This window comes from Bidens hawaiensis, unplaced genomic scaffold (assembly GCF_021521415.1).
Source record: "Bidens hawaiensis isolate Kalapana, Puna unplaced genomic scaffold, B.hawaiensis_p1.1 tig00005653_1, whole genome shotgun sequence".
Taxonomy (NCBI): Eukaryota; Viridiplantae; Streptophyta; class Magnoliopsida; order Asterales; family Asteraceae; genus Bidens; species Bidens hawaiensis.
Window position 1 is genome coordinate 121,402 of NW_027491368.1, and position 18,992 is coordinate 140,393.

Here is an 18,992-nt window from a genome sequence, read left to right on the forward strand (position 1 = left end):
AATACAACACCATTCAAGTAATACAACTGTTAGTGAACAATAAGTACGGAAGATCCTTGATCCTGCGTAACCTGGAACACATATCTTAAGGATAACTAATCCTATAGTCACTTAAGAATAAAATATCCTCAGCATAAAATTCATGCCCTAACAATTGCCCCCAAAATGGCGGTAACAGTTGTCATTTTGAATTTCAAATTGCATGCAAAAAGAAATATTAGACGTGATAGGTTAGATATAATTATCACCTATCCTAATTTACCTTATCCCGCCTATAAATGTGACCACTTGTATTCATTTATAATCACATTTGGGCAGTTCACCAGTGGTATCTCATCACCACTATAAGGTTCCTTTATCCTCTTTGTTTGTTGCTGTGGATCCCAAATCCTCTTGAACTTATTTTGTTGTTATATACATGCCATGGATTCTACCAAAATCTACTATGACAAGGCTACCAAGGACAATGATGAGACTTTGTCAAGGATGAGAGGTATTACCACTACTAAGGACTAGACCATCTCCAAGCTGACCAAGGAGAATAAGCAAGTTGAGGAACACACATCCTCAATTGAAGCTCAGATGCAAGAGGAGGTGACCCGTGTTACCAACATATCTAAAATCTGGGCCGCCAAGTCTGTTCTTCAAGCTAGGATCAAGATCATGACTGAGGACAATGATCCTTCATTTGATAAGTCGGCATGGGATTTGAAAAATTGGAAACAAGTTCTGGCAGCATTGGGCGGTGATGAAGATGAGGCTGGTGAGTGCGCGAAGACTGCAACTGGTGGACATGAGGCTGAGATGGCTGAAGCAGGGAAGGATGCAGCAACAAAGGAGGAGGCTACTAAAGTGGGCAATGAAGGATAAAGAAGACAAGGCCCCGAGCCCACTTTTTTTTATTTGTTTGTGTTTTGATGGATATTTAATGGTTTGTACTAAGACAATAGTTAACTAGGGTAAAGGATATGTGATCCTTAAGACAATTATGAGGGGTAGCAACGGTGGAGGGATCCTTTTTTTTTGGGGGGGGGGATGAAGCCTTTGATGCCCCTTTCCTTTATCTTTCCTGCACTTCTAAAACTGTTAGTAACACCTTCTTAACCCGGGTGGATGGTCCATCTTTTGTATGATGAAATCCGGGTTAAGATTTTTGGTACGCCATGTGACTTTTAATAATAATTTAAATCTTTAGATTACTTGCCTATTGTTTATTATTATGAAAGCATAGTTTATATATTTAGATCCATAAAGAGTTTTAAGAAAAGTTTTAAGGAAATTTTAAGAAAAGTTTCAAGGGTAAATTATCCTTGCAAAAACAAATTAAGGATCATGGATCCTTGAATATATGAATTTATACATATTTAATCTGAATAAATGTAAATTGATAAGTAAAGATCATACCGTAAGGTCTGATTAGACCTAAGTTACCACAAATGTGAATGCTTCCACGATCCTTGTAGTTAGACTTAGGATACCTGATGCAAATAGCTTTTCATATTAACTGGGATTAAACCCAACAAACTAGGGACAAGCTCAAATAAACTAGGGACACGCCCAACAAACTGGGGACAAGCCCAAATAAACTGGGGACAAGCCCAACAAATTGGGAACAAGCCTTGACAAGCCCAACAAACTGGGGACAAGCCTAAATAAATTGGGGACAAACCCATATATACGGATGTTAAACTGGGGACTCTCCCGAAGCGGGATTTAGCCCAAACGTGAGTGATGTGAAAACGCCAAAACCTTGTGTATGGTACGTCTACCATTAATTCGTAGGATCTTCCATATAGCCGATAGTAATGAAATTGTTAGCACTAAGCATGTACTGGTCCCATTGTCCAAAACTATAATTTGGATAGCATGCGTTACATGAGAGAGTGTAGAAACTCTAATTTGTGAGAAAGGTGAAAACCTTTAACCTTAGAAGGTGTGATCATTGGGGATTACACCTTAATCGTGGGATTAGACCAGAGAGATATTGATGTACCTTAAGCGTGAGGGAGAGGTGGCTAACCTCTTAACCATTGAATCTCTTATTGACATCTGCACTGTCACATAAAGCTTGGAAAAGATACATGTTAAGAATATAGTTTCCTTTGATTAGTTATATAAATTTGAAATGAATAAATGACTAGATAATATTTTACCAACCTTAGGATCCTTGATCCTGATTAAACAAAATATCTTTTAAGATGGATAGCATTCCATGCTCTTGGTAGCCGGTCACCTTCCATGTTAAGTAGGTGGTATTCTCCTTTTCTTGCTTTTGATTCAACTAAGTATGGCCCTTCCCACTTAGGTGCAAGCTTTCTGTATGCGAGATTAGTTGTATTTTGGAAAGCCTTCCATAAGACCAAATATCCTTCTTGAAATCTTCGAATTCTGATGCTCTTGTTGTATGCCCCAGCTATCCTTTGTTGGTATGCTGCCATTATGATCTTTGCTAGGTCTCTGAGCTCATCAACAATATCTAGATCCTGGATAAGACTTTCATCGTTGGCCTGAGGATCACAGATTCTTGTTCTAGCAGTAGGAACCACCATCTCTATAGGAATCACAACTTCTACTCCAAATACCAATGAGAAGGGTGTTTGACCTGCTGCATTCTTGGGTGTTGTTCTATCAGCCCAAAGCACATAAGGAAGTTCCTCAGTCCACTTGACTTTCTTGGATCCTAGCTTGTTCTTCAAGTTGTTGATGTTAATTTTGTTGCTTGACTCTTCTTGACCATTGGCTTGAGGATGAACTGGTGTAGAAGTGATCATCTTGATACCCCAACTGTCACAAAAGTTAGTAGTTCATTTCCCAATAAACTGGGATCTATTATCACAAACAATTTCAGAGGATACCAAGTCTAGTTATAATATTTCTTTTAATGAGGGAAATAAATATCCTTTCTCGGATTTGCACAAATGCTTCTGCCTCAATCCATTTTGAGAAGTAGTCTGTCATAGAAAGCATACAGACCTTTCCAAATGGTGCCTTTGGTAGCTTGCCTACAATATCCATTCCCCATTTAATGAAAGGCCATGAAGAGGATATAAGATACATAGGTTCTGCTTGCTAGTGAAGAATGTTTCCATGCATTTGCCAAACATCACACTTTCTTAAGTATTCCATTGCATCCTTCTTCATTGTTGGCCAGAAGTATCCAGTCCTAAGTATCCTGGAGAATAAAGCTCCCCCCCATGTGGTTGCCGCAATCACCTTCGTGGAAGTCTTGAAGCACCTCTTGTATTTTAGGATTCTCAATGCATCTCAAGTACGGACATGCAAGAGACTTTCTATATATAATATATTGTAAAATATTGAACTGTGATACCTTTATTTTGAATGCTTTAGGGTTTTTCCCTGTAGGGATTTCTCCATCTTGGAGGAATTTCTTGATTGGTATGATCCAAGATTCTACTTTTGGAGAGGATGAAAGATCCTTAAGTTATTCTGCGTGATCCGTTGTCACCTCCATAGCTTTCTGTTCCCCAATTTCTGGACACAATATGTGAATGATAGGTATCTTTACATCATTTGGGTTCTTCAAGGATGATGCTAAGTTCGCTAAGGCATCTGCCCTAACATTTTTTTCTCTCGGTACCTGCATGATACTAAACAACTCGAAGGATTTCGCTAATGCCTTCACAATTTCTAAATAATTGATCATATTTTCACCTTTCACGGTATAAGAACTGTTAAAGTGGTTAGTTATAAGTAAATAATCTATATAAATTTGAAGATACTTGATCCTCATTTGTTTGGCTAAGTGTAAACCTGCAATAAGTGCTTTGTATTCTGCCTCGTTATTGGTGGCTTGGAATTCACATGCTATGGACTGGGGTATTATGTTCCCTTATGGCAATTTCAGTATTATGCCTAATCATGTCCCTCTTACATTGGATGCTCCATTTGGGAAGAGGATCCAATGATCCTTAGTTTCTTCTAGTTGCTGGACCTCTAGATCAGCTTCCTTTTACATGTCACTACTGAAATCAACCACAAAGTCTGCAAGCACTTGTGACTTAATGGCTATTCTAGGCTCATACTGAATTCATATGCGCTCAGCTTCACAACCCACTTGGCTATCCTACCTGACATTTTTGGTTTTCTAAGCACATTCTTAACATGATTTTTAGTCCTTACAATAGTATGTGTTTTAAAATAATGTCTCAACTTGGTTGAGGCCATAATTAAAGCAAGAACTAATTTCTCAAGGTGAGAGAGAATACCTGACCTCTGTGTCTAAGAGGCTTTTACTTACATAATATACCGGATTTTGTTGACCTTCATGATCTTTGGCTAAAACAGCACTGACTGCATTACCTGAAACAACTAAGTATAGGGATAATGGTTCACAATCTATTGGCTTCATCAAGGCTGGTGCCGAGGATAGATAATCCTTAAGAGCCTTCAGTGTATCCTCATGCTTTGCAGTCCATTCAAACTTCTTATTCTTCCTCAATATATCATAGAAGTCTTTGCACTTCTCAGAAGATCTGGAAATGAATCTGTTAAGGCCAGCTATCCTTCCCGTTAGTCTTTGTACATCTTTAGCATTCATAGGAGACTTCAAATTGGTGATGGCTTCAATCTGCTCCAGACTTTCTTCAATTCCCCTTTTAGTCACCATATATGTTAGGAATTTCCCAGCTTTGACACCAAAATGGCACTTTGACGGGTTTAGCTTCATATTGTACTGATCCAGGATGTTGAATGCTTCTTCAAGATCTTTGAGATGATCCTCAGCTTTCTTTGACTTCACTACCATGTCATCTATTTAGACTTCCATGGTCTTTCCTAGCTGATCCTTGAACATCATGTTGACTAATCTTTGGTATGTTGCCCCTGCATATCTTAGTCCGAACGACATACCAATATAACAATATATGCCAGTAGGAGTCATGAATGCTGTATTCTCTTGATCAGATGGTTCCATCTGAATTTGTTGAAATCCAGAGGAAGCATCCATAAAGGTGAAAATTTCATGTCCTGCCGTAGCATCCACCATGGAGTCAATGTGTGGTAAGGGGAAAGGATCATTGGTGCATGCCTTGTTTAAATATGTAAAATCGACACATACCCTCCACTTTCCATTTTTCTTAGAAACTACCACTACATTGGCTAACCATGTTGGATACTTTACCTCTTTAATCGTACCTTATTTAAGAAGTTTTTCGAGTTCTTCTTGAATAATGATATTTCTTTCAGCCGCAAATTTCCTCTGTTTCTAGTGGCCATGCCTGATAGAAGTACCTATCCCTAACTTACGTGTAATAATATATTTAGATATACCTGTCATATTTGAGTGTTTGGAGGCAAATGTGGACTTCCTTTGTTTGAGGAAGGATACCAGATCCTATTCAATGTTGTTGAGGATATTGGATCCTATATACACCTTAACATCTGGATCCTCGGGGTCAAAGGATACTTCTTTTAAATCTTTTTCCTGGGCCTCCAGTACCTCTTATGAATTGTGCATTGATTTCTATGCGATGCTTTGCTTCGTAGCTGGCTTCATAGAGGAAGTATAATAGTTCCTTGCCTCTGCTTGGCCACTGTCAATCTTCACTACTTCCCATGGGATTGGAAGTTTGATAATTGATGATAGGTGGAGGCTACTTCTTTCATCTCATGTATCTAGGGCCTACCAAGAATCCCTATAGCACGACAAGTTATATATAACACAAAACTTTTGGAAAGAATTGACTCCCTCAATGTAGATAGGAAGCTTGATGTCCCCCAATGTGTTTTTGGTTTCTCCACTAAAACCAACAAGGACAGACGATCTTGGTCTAATTTTTTGCTTCAGGGATGTTCATTTTCTTGAGTACATCGACCTGAATTATGTTCACTAAAATCTCGCCATCAATGAGGATCCTTCGAACGTAGTGATTAGCAATAGATAAAGTAATGATCAAACCGTCATGGTGAGGACCCTGAAAATGCATGCGATCCTCCTCGTCAAAGGTTATGATCTTTTGATTGGTTAACATTGTTATCCTGATGGGTATTTCGCTATTCTCCAATTTGGTTTCTCTGGCATGCTGTTTCGCCGAGGAGAGTGAGGTTCCACAGATGTCCGAACCCCTAGAGAAAAATTAATAATCTGTGCATCAGGTGGTGGTGGAGCTGCTTTCTGTGGGATTTCTTCAGGATCCTGGATCCTTGTTTTCTTTCTTCCCATCAGTTCCCTGAAGAGTCCCTTTATTAGTAGATACTCAATTTCTCTTCTTAGATAGATACAGTTATCGGTCAAGTGGCCGAAGTCTTCGTGTAATTCACACCATTTGGACTTATCCTTGAAGGACGTTGGCTTCTCATTTTTCCAAGGCCACCTTGATTATTCTCCAAGATCTCATGGCGCATATTAAGCCATGAGTATCAACGGAAAAGCAATACTCGGATATTCTTGGATAATCCTCATCATCATTGTCATCTTCTTAGATCGCACGGACACTTTAGTTGTTGAACTTTGAATACGCCTTGGGATTGTTCCTGTAGGAGGATACTTGTTTCTTATCGGGTGACTCCTATTTTGTTGAATTACCCAACCTTTCCTGGATCCTTTTATCATCCCGCAGTCCGATGGAATCTGAGCGCCCTGTTCTCGACTTCATCTAATGTCCTGCATGGGGTCATAACAAGATCATCATATAATGGGGAGACCTTTTGTAATCCCATCTTGAATGCCTCAACAGCCGTAACCATGCCAAGATTCGGGATTTTTAAGGCCTCCCTTTCAAACTTGGTGACAAAATCCCTTAAGGATTCATCACGAGGTTGGACAACATGATATAAATCACTAGTTAATTTCTTAAATTTTCCACTACAAGAAAATTGGCTATTGAACAAATTAACTAAGTGCGAAAATGAAGTAACAGAGTAGGGAGGAAGACTTAAAAACCATTTAAGAGCGGATTCAGTTAGTGTGGATCCAAAGCCTTTACACAACCAGGCTTCTTTAAGTCTTTCCAGAATGAGATTGATTTCCGTTCTTTCCCTGTATTGAGCCACATGTTCCTCTGGATCGGTTGAGACATCGCAAACCTTCATATTGGGGGTTTGGAAGTGCTTCTGGATTTCAGCATCACATATAGGTGGAGCAAACCTGTTTACGACTTCCTTCCGGAATTTCAGGAATGGGTCGAACCACTCCTGGAACATTGGATATCATATCCTTCAGTTTCTGTAGTTCCTTTGCCATGGCTTGATTGATACATGTGTCCTGTGTAGAACCAAGCTTAGTGTCTAAAGATATATGATTATAAAGGTTACCTCTTTGTTGATTAAATGTTGGTATCCTAGAAGAGTATCCAGGATAAGAAGCATTAGCTATGATAGTTGGTCCACCAGAGGCAATGGTTTACATAGGGACGAAGTCTCCCTCATGAAGTTCCGATGACCTTTGATGCTGAAGTCTTGAGGATCCTTGACTCTGCACGAAGAATCCTTGAGGCTGATAGTTGAAGGATCCTTGATGAAACAATCTAGAGGATCCTGGTTGATGGATGGATGATCCTTGCTAAAAAGATCGAGGATCCTTGAGTGTGCTGACCCAGTGATCCTGGCTGAAGTTTGGATGATCCTTGCTGGAGGATCGAGGTTCCTTAAACGTACTGATCCATGGATCATGGTTGAAGGATAGAAGATCCTGGTTGGAAGATTGATGATACTTTCTGAAGGATGGAGGATCCTTGAGGATGTTGAGTCACGGATCCTGGAATGGTGAAATCCAGCATCCTAGGCATCAAGAGAGTCTGATCCTCCACTGGCCCCTTTGTCTTCTTGAGATCTTCAACTTTGCGTAGGATCTTTTGGTTGGTCCTATGTTGCTGCTCCATGTACACCTTGACCTGTGAAAATATAGAAAAAACATTATTGTTAGAAGTTACCATAGAAGTAGCAGCAGAGGACTTGGAGCCTTGGAAGACTTGGGTTTGCATCTTGCTTCCAGCAACGTTGGTCCTCTGTACTCCGCCGAGCGGAGGAGGCATTGGCAATGAGGGTTTTGATTAGAGAGATAATGATGAAGGCATGGTGGTTGAAGCAAAGGTTTGTTGAGAGACCATTGGTAATGGTATTGGTTGAAAATGTTGAAAATTAATGAGAAATCTTCTTGATTAAAGTACCATTTGCCCCACAGTGGGCGCCAAATTGTTTTGGTCAAAATTAGGTTTAAGGATAATATAACCAAATATGATTTTGTGAGGTAGAGTGCTTGTATAAGAATTTGTGGATCGTGCCATGTTTGGAGACGTAATTGCATTTTTATGTCGTTCTCATATTAATTATGCTATTTATGCTAATGTCCCCGTACATTTTAGCGTGATTCGTACCTTCCGGGACACAGATCGTTACGTTAACGTTGAGTAGCATATTGTTTCCGTTGTGAAGAACAAGACCATCAAGATCGATGCTGACGTGATTCATCATGTTCTATGTTTTGCCGACACGATTGATCATCCTTGCGAGTTTGACAAGACGTTGATTCCTGGTTGGTTTCAGAGATTATACAAGGGTGACCTTGATCGTTCCCAGTACAACAAGGCATACTTGTGGTAACAATACAAGTATTTTCTGCATGTCCTTATTCATTGCCTTGGGGCACGGAAATGTGGTTATGACGAATGCAGATTTATGCTGCAGTCGGCATTCGTCGCATTGATATTGAACAAACCGTTCAATTTCTCCGAGCTTATATTTTATCACCTCAAGGAGAACTGTCTGGTCAAGCATCGTAAGAACAAGTTTCTTATGTATCCGTGCTTCCTCTAACTAATTATTTAGGATTCAATACCTGATCTTGAGATTGATCAGACATTGGTGGTCGATGTGTTAGTTTAGGAGCATATGTCAGCCGATACCATGTAACGTATGAAGACATATAGGAAGCAAACAGCTGAAGATAGACCGAGGTCTAAACGTTTGATTGGTCATCTGGCAAATCCAGATTATGAATGTCCTTCTCATGATCGTTGGAATCAACGTTTATTTATGAGGATATCAAAGTTGAGGATGTGACGGCAAAGGAATATTCTGATCTTTATACAGGTTCTAATGTTGATCAGGGTGTTCCATTCTTCACTGATGAACATGTTAAAGCTACCAATGTACATCTGGAGAAGACCACGAAGAAGAAAGGTAAAGTATTTGAAAGAGGATCGGGTTCAATGGATCCTGACGCTGAAGGGTGGTTTGGGACACACAAAAAATCCCAAACTTCTAAGATTATTGAGGCATAAAATTATGTTGATAAAGAACATCAAATGGAGGTCAATGCACGTACAAAGGCTAACCAAAAGACGACATTCAAGGCAATGAAAATCGTCAAAGGTGACATTGTGTCGTGGATGTATGACTCCGAACTGAAGGTATGTATAATTAAATGGGAGAACGACGTTCAGTATTATCACTACATTACTGACATTCTCTCATTGCTGAGGTGGGACGTGCGGAATCTCGATAATCGGCCATTTGTAAACAGGTGGTGGAAATCAACTGGAAGGATGGTTTCATCAATATCTGCTATTTGAGGTCAATCACAGGTTTAAGCTTTTCAAGCTGCAAGTGCCAACCAGAAATTCCTGTGAAGACGTTTCCACAAAGTCTTTACAAGACATTCAACATGTGTTACTTTGACAACCGAACGGGTGAAACAGTCATTATTCTGGGAACAGGTTTAAAGACTAAGTTTGTACGAGCCATCGAGCTGATGTGGCTTGTTAACTTTTCAGAGACTGACAACGATATGCTTTTCAAGAATGAGATTCTTTTTGCTGATATTGAAGATTATGACCGTGCTATGAAATTCTAGCGTATTGTTCGTGTTTGTCACCATTTGGAGTTCATAGTTGTTGCTGATTTGGAAGACGAAGCGGTTCAAGTAATTTAAAGAAAAAGAGCACGAGACGAGGGGGAGTTTTTTAGTGCATCATTTTTGTCGTATCGAGTCTTTGTATCTAATGTAATTTATTTATGTTAATGTAAAAGGCATTTTGGTAATTTACCAGTCCCATTCGCTAGTTTGTATGCTCATTCGTTAAGGATGTTTAACGAATGGACCTAATCGTTATTATTTTGTATCCATTCGTCATGGAATGTTGACGAATGAGGTATAGAGAATGAGTCATTCAACGTACTCATTATGTTATGTACAGTTTGAAGACGAATGGGACCATTCGTTACGGGCTGTGTAACGAATGACATTCATCTTCTATATATAGGCCGTTAGCCTTCATAATTTATACAAGTGTTATATCTATCCTTTGCAAGCTGTTACCCTGCCGAATTCATTACTCACACTAAACACTTCGTTCATTCTAACCTATTACTCACCTACACATATCACTAACTAGATCCGTATATCAATACCATTCATTATGAATTGATTCGTGTTCAAGCTCAATCAAGCTCTCTCAGCAACTGTCATACGACCGACACCTTAAGCTGTCAAACGTAACCGCATTAGCGGTTGGAATCTTTTTTTAAACCGAATTTATGGTGGTTCGTGGCTAAATTCGGTAAATTTTGATTATTGTGTTATGTTATATTAAATGGTTAGTTGGGTGAAAAATCCATGGAATCTATGGGCACTCCTACTATCCATTTCTCAACTTGTTTTATTTATTATGTTTTTGTTGGAGCTTAATCATATGTGGTGGATCATGGGATGCTCCAACCGCTCATATATTTATCTTTTTAGTTCGTTATTAGTTGGTACGATTAAAATGTCATGTAACGCTCATGGGTTGTCCAACTCTTTTGCATTAATAACTCGCTATTTAGTTGGTACAACTAAAATGCCATGTAACTCTCATGGGCCGTCCAGATCATTTATTTTGATAACTCGTTATTTAGTTGGTATAGTTAAAATGCCATGGAACTCTCATGGGATGTCCAACTCAATTATTTTTATTCGTTAATTCATTTATGAAATTCAAACTGTCATGCAAAACTCATGCGAGGTCAACACACAAATTATGTTTCGTTAGTTGCTTGTAAAGTTAACTTAATCAAATAAATTTCAACTTTTAAACTAACGTCATCTAGTTATCTCACATTGATCGCATAAATCACGTCACCTTAAAAATATTTACATAACTCACCCTTTATCTTACAATCATTTAGCTTTATTCCTCGTAGAATGTCTTCAATAAGTGACCATCATTGTTATCAACACTCATCTAGTTCTCGTAACTGCCGTCAGGCTGCTAGGATCACCAAAGAGTTTGCTGCTGCTATGCCTACCATCATAACTCAGATCCAGAGCCTCAACTCGAATGGTTCTTCTACATATGTTGCTCCTAACAACTTTGACTTTAAGAACTTATTGAGTACAAAACCTACCTCATTTCATGGCAAGGAAAATGCCACCAAACTCCTGCAATGGTTCAAGAAGATGGAGAACTTGTTAATCCATTGCGAATGCCTGAACGCCAAACATACTAAGTTCACCTCGAGTGTTTTCGAGGAGCAATCACTTGGTGGAATGCTTTGAAATCTAACCAAGGAACTGAGTTGGTTGTGGCCATGCCTTGGGACGAGCTCAAGGAAGCCATTAAGAAAGAGTTTTTCCCGGAAAACGAACTGCAAAGGCTTGAGCCTGAGTTTTGGAAATACATTTGCGGTTTACTGACGGTGGTGAGTCGTGACCCATTAACCATTGGTGAGGCTATGGAACTAGCTGCTTCCCTCACCAACGATCATGTTAGGGATGGAACCTTGTCCCAAAAGGATTCCAAGCCTAACCCCTGACATGACCAAAACTGACTCATTCACTGATGCTAAAGCTCAACCCAAACCTGCTTTCAACAACAACAATCACAGCTACAACAAAAATAACAGCCATCACAACAACAAACGTGAAGCCAACCACCAAAACCATGTCATTAACCAACCCAATAACCAAATTCCACCTAACCAAAAGGCCCTGAACAAAAGATCCTACATCGGACCTCACCGTCTATGTGCTAAATGTAACCGTCATCACCCTGCCCAATCCCCTTGCCGACTGTGCACCCGATGCAAATGCTACGCTCACCTTACTAACTCTTGGCCCGCCCCACTTAATGCGCAAGCCATACCGCAACAGTCTATGTCGTATGCTCCTAGACCCGCTAGTACACCATATGCCCAACCTGGTGGCTCTACCACCCGTGCTTGTTACCAATATGGAGACTCAAATCACCTCCGCAATATGTGCCCCCATCTTATCCATGCTCATCAATCTCAAGCTACGACTGCACCCTACTACATTAGCCATGCTCGTCCAGTCCAAACCTATCAACCCCATGTCCTTCAAGCTCCCCTCGTCAATCAAGATCATTCGTACTTAGCTCAAACTTACCAAATTCCGCACCCGTAAACTCAAATTTACTAATTATACTCTAATCAAATCCCAATCGTGCAACACCTTCAAGCTCAACCTATTCAAGCTATTCCGAGTCAGTCTACCTCGACTGCTCAAGCTCTTATAAATTCAACTCATCAAGGTGCTTCAAGTTAAACCAATTAAGCTACTCAAGGACTCTGAAGACTTTTGCTGATTTCATTGTTCTATCTTAATTTATTTTGTCTTTTCCAATTATGGATTGTAACGACTCCTTATGGTATGAATAATTTAAATTAAATTATTTATCTTTTGCATATCTTATCTCATGAATAAAGTTTATTTTATTTAAGTGAATTGGTTATGATAGCATACTCCTATTTTATTTTCTTATTCTCATGAATCACAAATCATTTTTATAATCTCAACATATAGTGAGTTATTCCTTCAGATTTTTAAGATTTATACATTTACGTCAAAAGGTGTTGTAGAAATTTCATTGTTTCATTTAAGTCCACTTAAAATTTTGAAATGTTTAATACATTGGTGATTTTCTAGTTTATAGCTAAAACTTCTTAAAACCTTTGTTTCCTCACGAAATTATATTTTCAAGTGTTTTGTAACCCACACGATGGGACGAATTATGTGGACCATCCGACGATCTAAGTAATTATGGGTCGACACGTAATTATCCAAGTCCTCGCATGAAAATCATAATGCTTACAATTGTGTGTCATAATATAGAATCGAAAGTAGTTGGGATAACGGTACAAATGTAAATATGATAAGGACATGGTGGATATGCCGCTGGTACATCCTATATATAAGTGCCCTTATCGGTTTTTCATTTGAAACGTTGTTTTGACTATTCAAAGTTTCGTGTTATGATAAGTTTTAAACTATATTTAAAATTTTCCTTTCCTCAAGATTTAATGATTTTGTTTTGTTATTCTTTAATTTCGGGATGATATTCCCAAAAGTATGGGATACTGTAACAACTTGGATTTTTTGTTTATTATATTGTTAGCTGTTACCCGACCCGTTTCTATGATCGTGTAATTTAATCAATAAAATATCGCGTTTATCGGGTTATTATTATTTTATTATTATTACTGTTTATTATATTTAATTAGTTATCAAAAATAACTTTGAGTTATATACCAAATACACCCCTAAACTTAAGTTTTAACCTATTGTGTATCCACACTAGAACTTTAGGCACTTGATTGCAAATCTGTCCATATCTATTATAATGTACCCAAACCCAAACCCGTAAACCTGTATTCAGATCCAACCCCTAACCCGTTTGTTTTATTGTAGCCTAATTCCCGTGTTATACTCAGAATTGATCTTGTAAGATCGTTTATACATATATTACAACTACATTGACACAATTAATTTGGAAAAAACGATCTATTTGATGCGAATTTACAAATATAACAAACCGTCTTTAATATTCTGGTATTCGCAGCTTGCTGATATCAATTATTGTCCACGTTCCTTCCGGACCTAATCGATCTAATTAACCATCAATCAACCATCGTTTAAGGTAATTGTGTATTGTTTTTAGTTCATTGATAATCCCTAAACAATAACCCTATGGCTAATTGGACATATTATAATCAGTTAACCGAATTGTAATTTCTAGGGTTCTACATGATTTGGGGATAAATTAGATTGTTTATTTAAATTATTGTCTCTTTCTAAAACTTGAGTTAGTCACCTGCCCAGTTGGCTGGTGCATGATGGCTAAGTCATGGGGACGGCTGGGGGGCGCATGTTCCAGTCCGTTTTTTTCAAAAATTTTGTATTTTATTATTTTAATCATATTTAATTCATAAAATACCTTATAAATAGTATAAAATTCCATACTTATGTTAAAACTATATATATGTATTTATATTTATATATTCATGTATATATATGTATATAATAAGAAATAAAATGATAAAGGTTTTTAACAAATAAAAACTATAATAAATATATTAGAAGTATTTAACTTAAAATAAAAATTTAAAACATATATTATTATGTAACATGTTAAAAGATAATTATCGGTTCAAGTATTTTATAAATAAGTATACTTTATATAGTATTTAGATTTTATATAATCAAATAAAAGTGATATTTTTATGAATTAAACAATTTATTATTTCACATATACACCCGATCATCATCATTCAATCCCGGATCCCTAGCAAATTTAGAATCCGTTTTAATATTTATTTTCTCGCTATCACTCTTGATTAGGGTTTTCCATTGATATTTCTCGACGAGCGTGACGCCATATTCTCTTATTATTATCCTCTTGCTTATTTGATAAGGTGAGTAACTCATTCCCTCATTTTACTTATTTTTAATCATTTTGAGGACATATGCGTATCATATAGTATTTTATATTATTTAGTATTAATAATAGCAAACTGTTAACCTTGTGCGTTTATCAATTATTTGCCAAACTTGCTATATGTTAAATTGTTTTGAACGCATTCGGAGAGGTCCATCATAATCACATTAATAGTATGATCATACGACCATCGTAGTAGCCAAAGCCCACTTCTCAAGGCAATGGTTTTACTGACACTCATTATTTTCTCTTTAGCTTAATTGATTATCGCACAAAGGAAAGTCTTGCTCTTTTATATTATATTGTATTTAAATTGACTGATGTTTTACTCACTCAACCTTGTGTTAAAAAATCTACTTTATTTTATATGCATATGCAGGTTTTCTTTTGAATCGATTGCAAGTTGGTGAAGAACATAGAGATGTTTAAGAAACTATCAAGACTAATATTAAATTTGAATTTAAATTTATATGTTTCTTTTATTTAAAGATTATGTACCTTGGTTATTTGAAACATATGGATTATTTAATTTAAATTAATAGATATTGTCACCTTTTTAATATTTCATGATAGTATCTTGTGAGCTGTTAACAATCAGTTCATGTCCATGCATTTACGCCTTAGGTTGGGGTGTGATATTTTTCCTCTTACGGTTGCTACAAATCCATTATATGATCAATCTTTCAGGATAAGAGAAATAATGGGATCCAAATTAAGTTTGTGATCCATAAAAAGTTTATAAAAACTATCTTTGCGGTAAGGTAAGGATACCTTTGAATAATATGAGAGTGTGTGCATGTGTATATACGAGATTAAATGAAGTAAATAAGTAAATAAATGCAATGAACAATCAAGTAGGGCATTCATGTATAGACAACACGTATAAGGACCCTAATGCATAAACTATACTAAGCTGTTATGTTTAACCGCCTATCCTATAGTCATGGCTCTGATACCAATATGTCACACCCCGACCAAATGCGGTGAAACATGCCGGGGAACGAAGGACTGCTCAATAACACAACGACACTATTAAAGTGACAATATTTACTCTACTCATTTGTTTCATTCAACTCAAAGACAACTTGTTCAAAGATTAAATTCAAACAATTACAACATTTAGTTCATTAAAATATCCTAAAGGTATAATCTAAGTGATAAGTCTTCAATCTTCATAAGAAACCTAAAAGTAAACCTATAGCTTGCATAAAAATATATTTTATCAACACGAATGTTGGTGAGCATTACACTAGTTTTTGTTATATGTATATAATGAGGCAAAAATCACAATTCATATGTATAATTAGAATATCACAAAAACCATTGTACATGTAAAGTAAATAATTGAGGATCATTTCTATATAGTAACAACCAAAATACTCGGATAATGAGGCCCTATTCTAGTAGCAAAAGGCTAAAATAGTTAGGGGAACATATGATCATACTTATTGAGACTCAATAACAACATTAAAATAAACACTCGCATGCGTATTCAATTTGAGGCAAAACAAGGATCGAGCAAATATTCATATAAACACATAAAGTAAAATTACGGATTTAGTAATGAGGTCTTAAAACATGTAAGTTTGAATAGGTACGCATGCCATACCGAAAATTATAAAAGCGTTAAAGGGGGGGGAGTGTGATTACTCACTTGGAATAAGTGAATTTGATGAGGAATTTGTTCAAGAGAAAGCTTCGGGAAAAACGAGCTCAACAAGTTAACGTGCGAGTCATAGGTTAAAAAGATCCTTAAGTTAGTAGGATGTCTTGAGAAAACTAAAAGTAAAATAAAATGACAAACAAAAGAACTAAACAAACTTTTAGGGTTTAAAGTGTAAAAAGAAACTTGAGTAGTTAAACTGACGGTTTGAAAAGTAAGTTAACCCGAAATCGAGTCTTGGTGTTTTATCCATTGGTTTTACTTAACCTTTGTTAAGTAAATATGAGAGGATTGATTTAATGCAATAGTGCACGACCCTTTGTTAGAGAAATACCAAAACATGATTTTAACGAGTGTTCAGTTTAGTCGGTTCGGGTCTTGATAAGTTGTCAAGTCCGAAGCCGACATTCCAAAGTGAAAAAATCATGAGATAATTTATTTAAAACATAAAGTTAACTATCTTAGAGGTTCTATTAGGAAGAAACTCCAAAAGTCAATGTTAAGCGAGTGTTCGTTTTTATCGGTCTAAGCTTGTTATAAGATCAAGTTGGATCCGACATACTGATGTGTGCGTGCGGTGTGTTGTAAATTGGTAACGAGTTGAAGATTTAAGATTTGCACAAGATCGTGTTTTAAATTTATAAAAGTGATTTCTACTAAAACTAAACACACACAAAATAAGCAAGTGCACCTATCGTATATGTAGGATAGTATTGGTAAGAACCAAGTATCGATCCATGGACACAAATGTTTCTAATAATGAAGCTTCGTCTTAATGTAATGCGTTAGCTGTCGCATCCGGATTAGTGATTGTGTTGCTTGAAAGAGCGCCACTTTCGGATAATTGTCAGGCAATCTGTCTAATTTGGGTTTCTAGGCTTTGTAGTGATGCTTGCTGACTTTTTTGGCCAGCTTCATGTTTCAACAATACCCCGCTGATATCAACAGCTATTGAGTCGGCCTTCTTTTCTGCTTCGTTTGTTTTGGTCATGATTTGGATTAACATTTCTTCGGTTTTTGAGTAGCTTGGGTTCTGATGGCTACTGGAACTTTGGTCTTGAAATTGTGGTTTGGGCTGGAAGGATTGATTCATCGGTCTTTTTTCGAATCCGGTTAGGGTTTGAGTGTTACCTCCGTCCTTCCAACTGAAATTCGGGTGGTTTCTCCATCTTGGATTGTAGTTGTTGCTGAAAGCGTTGTTTTGATGGGCGATGAAATCGACTTCTTCCAAACTAGAACAATCTAACCAAATGTGGATGAATCTCCCTTGTTTGCAGTCACTCGTCTTATGAGTTCCCCTACAGGTGTCACAGGTGATTCTGGTTTTTGAAAGCTCGGCTTGAAGTTGTTCGAATTTTTTAGAAAAGGCTTCAAGCTGTGCGGTGACAAGAGTGTTGGAATCGACGTGGTGCAATCCTTTATGTGTTGGTGTAGATCTTGGTGGGTTATAAGCGAAACTCTTCTTTGCTGCCTTCTCCATGATTTCAAATGCTTCGTTAGGTGATTTGGATCCCAGGTCTCCACCGACCACTTGGTCGATGGACTATTTGTTTTGACTGGATTGTGCATCAAAGAAAGTTTGTACTTGCAACCATACGCTCAATCCATGGTGTGGGCATCTTCTCAGAAGACTTTTGTATCTCTCCCATGCTGCGTGTAACGACTCATCATCATCGGTCCAGAATCCGGTAATGTTGGCTCGGTATTTGGCAGTTTTATCAGGCGGAAAGTATTTGAGGAGAAACTGTTCAACCATCTGGTCCCAAGTAGTGATGGATCCAGAAGGATGGGATTCTATCCATTCTAAGGCTTGACCCCTTAGAGAGAAAGGAAAGAGTTTGAGTTTGATTTGGTCTTCTGAACAGTTTTGAATTTTAAAGGTTCCGCATATTCGTAAGAATCGGGATATATGAGAAAGAGGGTCTTCGTCAAGGAGACCATGAAATTGAACTGAATTTTCCACCATATGAATGGTGCTTGATTTGATTTCGAAATGTTCGGTGATATCGGGTGGAGCACTCCAGTGTCGTAGCCTTCGAGAGTTGGCTTGGCATAGTGGCTTATGTTTGGTTCAGTGTTTTGTGCTTCCATCATTTCTTCGGTTTGATTTCCTCCTGATGTCGTGGCGTCTACTGACTCGTATTTGATTGTTTCGGCGGTTTTTGCAGTTCGTTTACGCGTTCGTCAACGAAAGAGTCGTTCCGGTTCAGAAATTGGAGAAACAAGCTCTGGTCCGAATGTAGAGGACATACATGGGATTAAATCAAAATTTAAACTATTTAGATTAAACTAGAGGTTAGGCTAAAGTTAAGCTAAAAGTTAGTCTAAGCTATTCTAAAACTAAACTAAGGTATAAGCTAATTAAGCTAAAGTAGTGATTAAGGTAATTAAAGGTAAATATTAGGCTAGCCTTAAAATAATTAATTCTAATATAGTAATAAGTGAAAGAAAATAATATAAAAGTTAAAAATTTATACAATTATAAACAATGATTAAATTAAAACTTGGATCGTTCTTAGAAACATACCGTGTCCCCGGCAACGGCGCCAAAAACTTGATGTGTGCGTGCGGTGTGTTGTAAATTGATAACGAGTTGAAGATTTAAGCTTTGCACAAGATCGTGTTTTAAATTTATAAAAGTGATTTCTACTAAAACT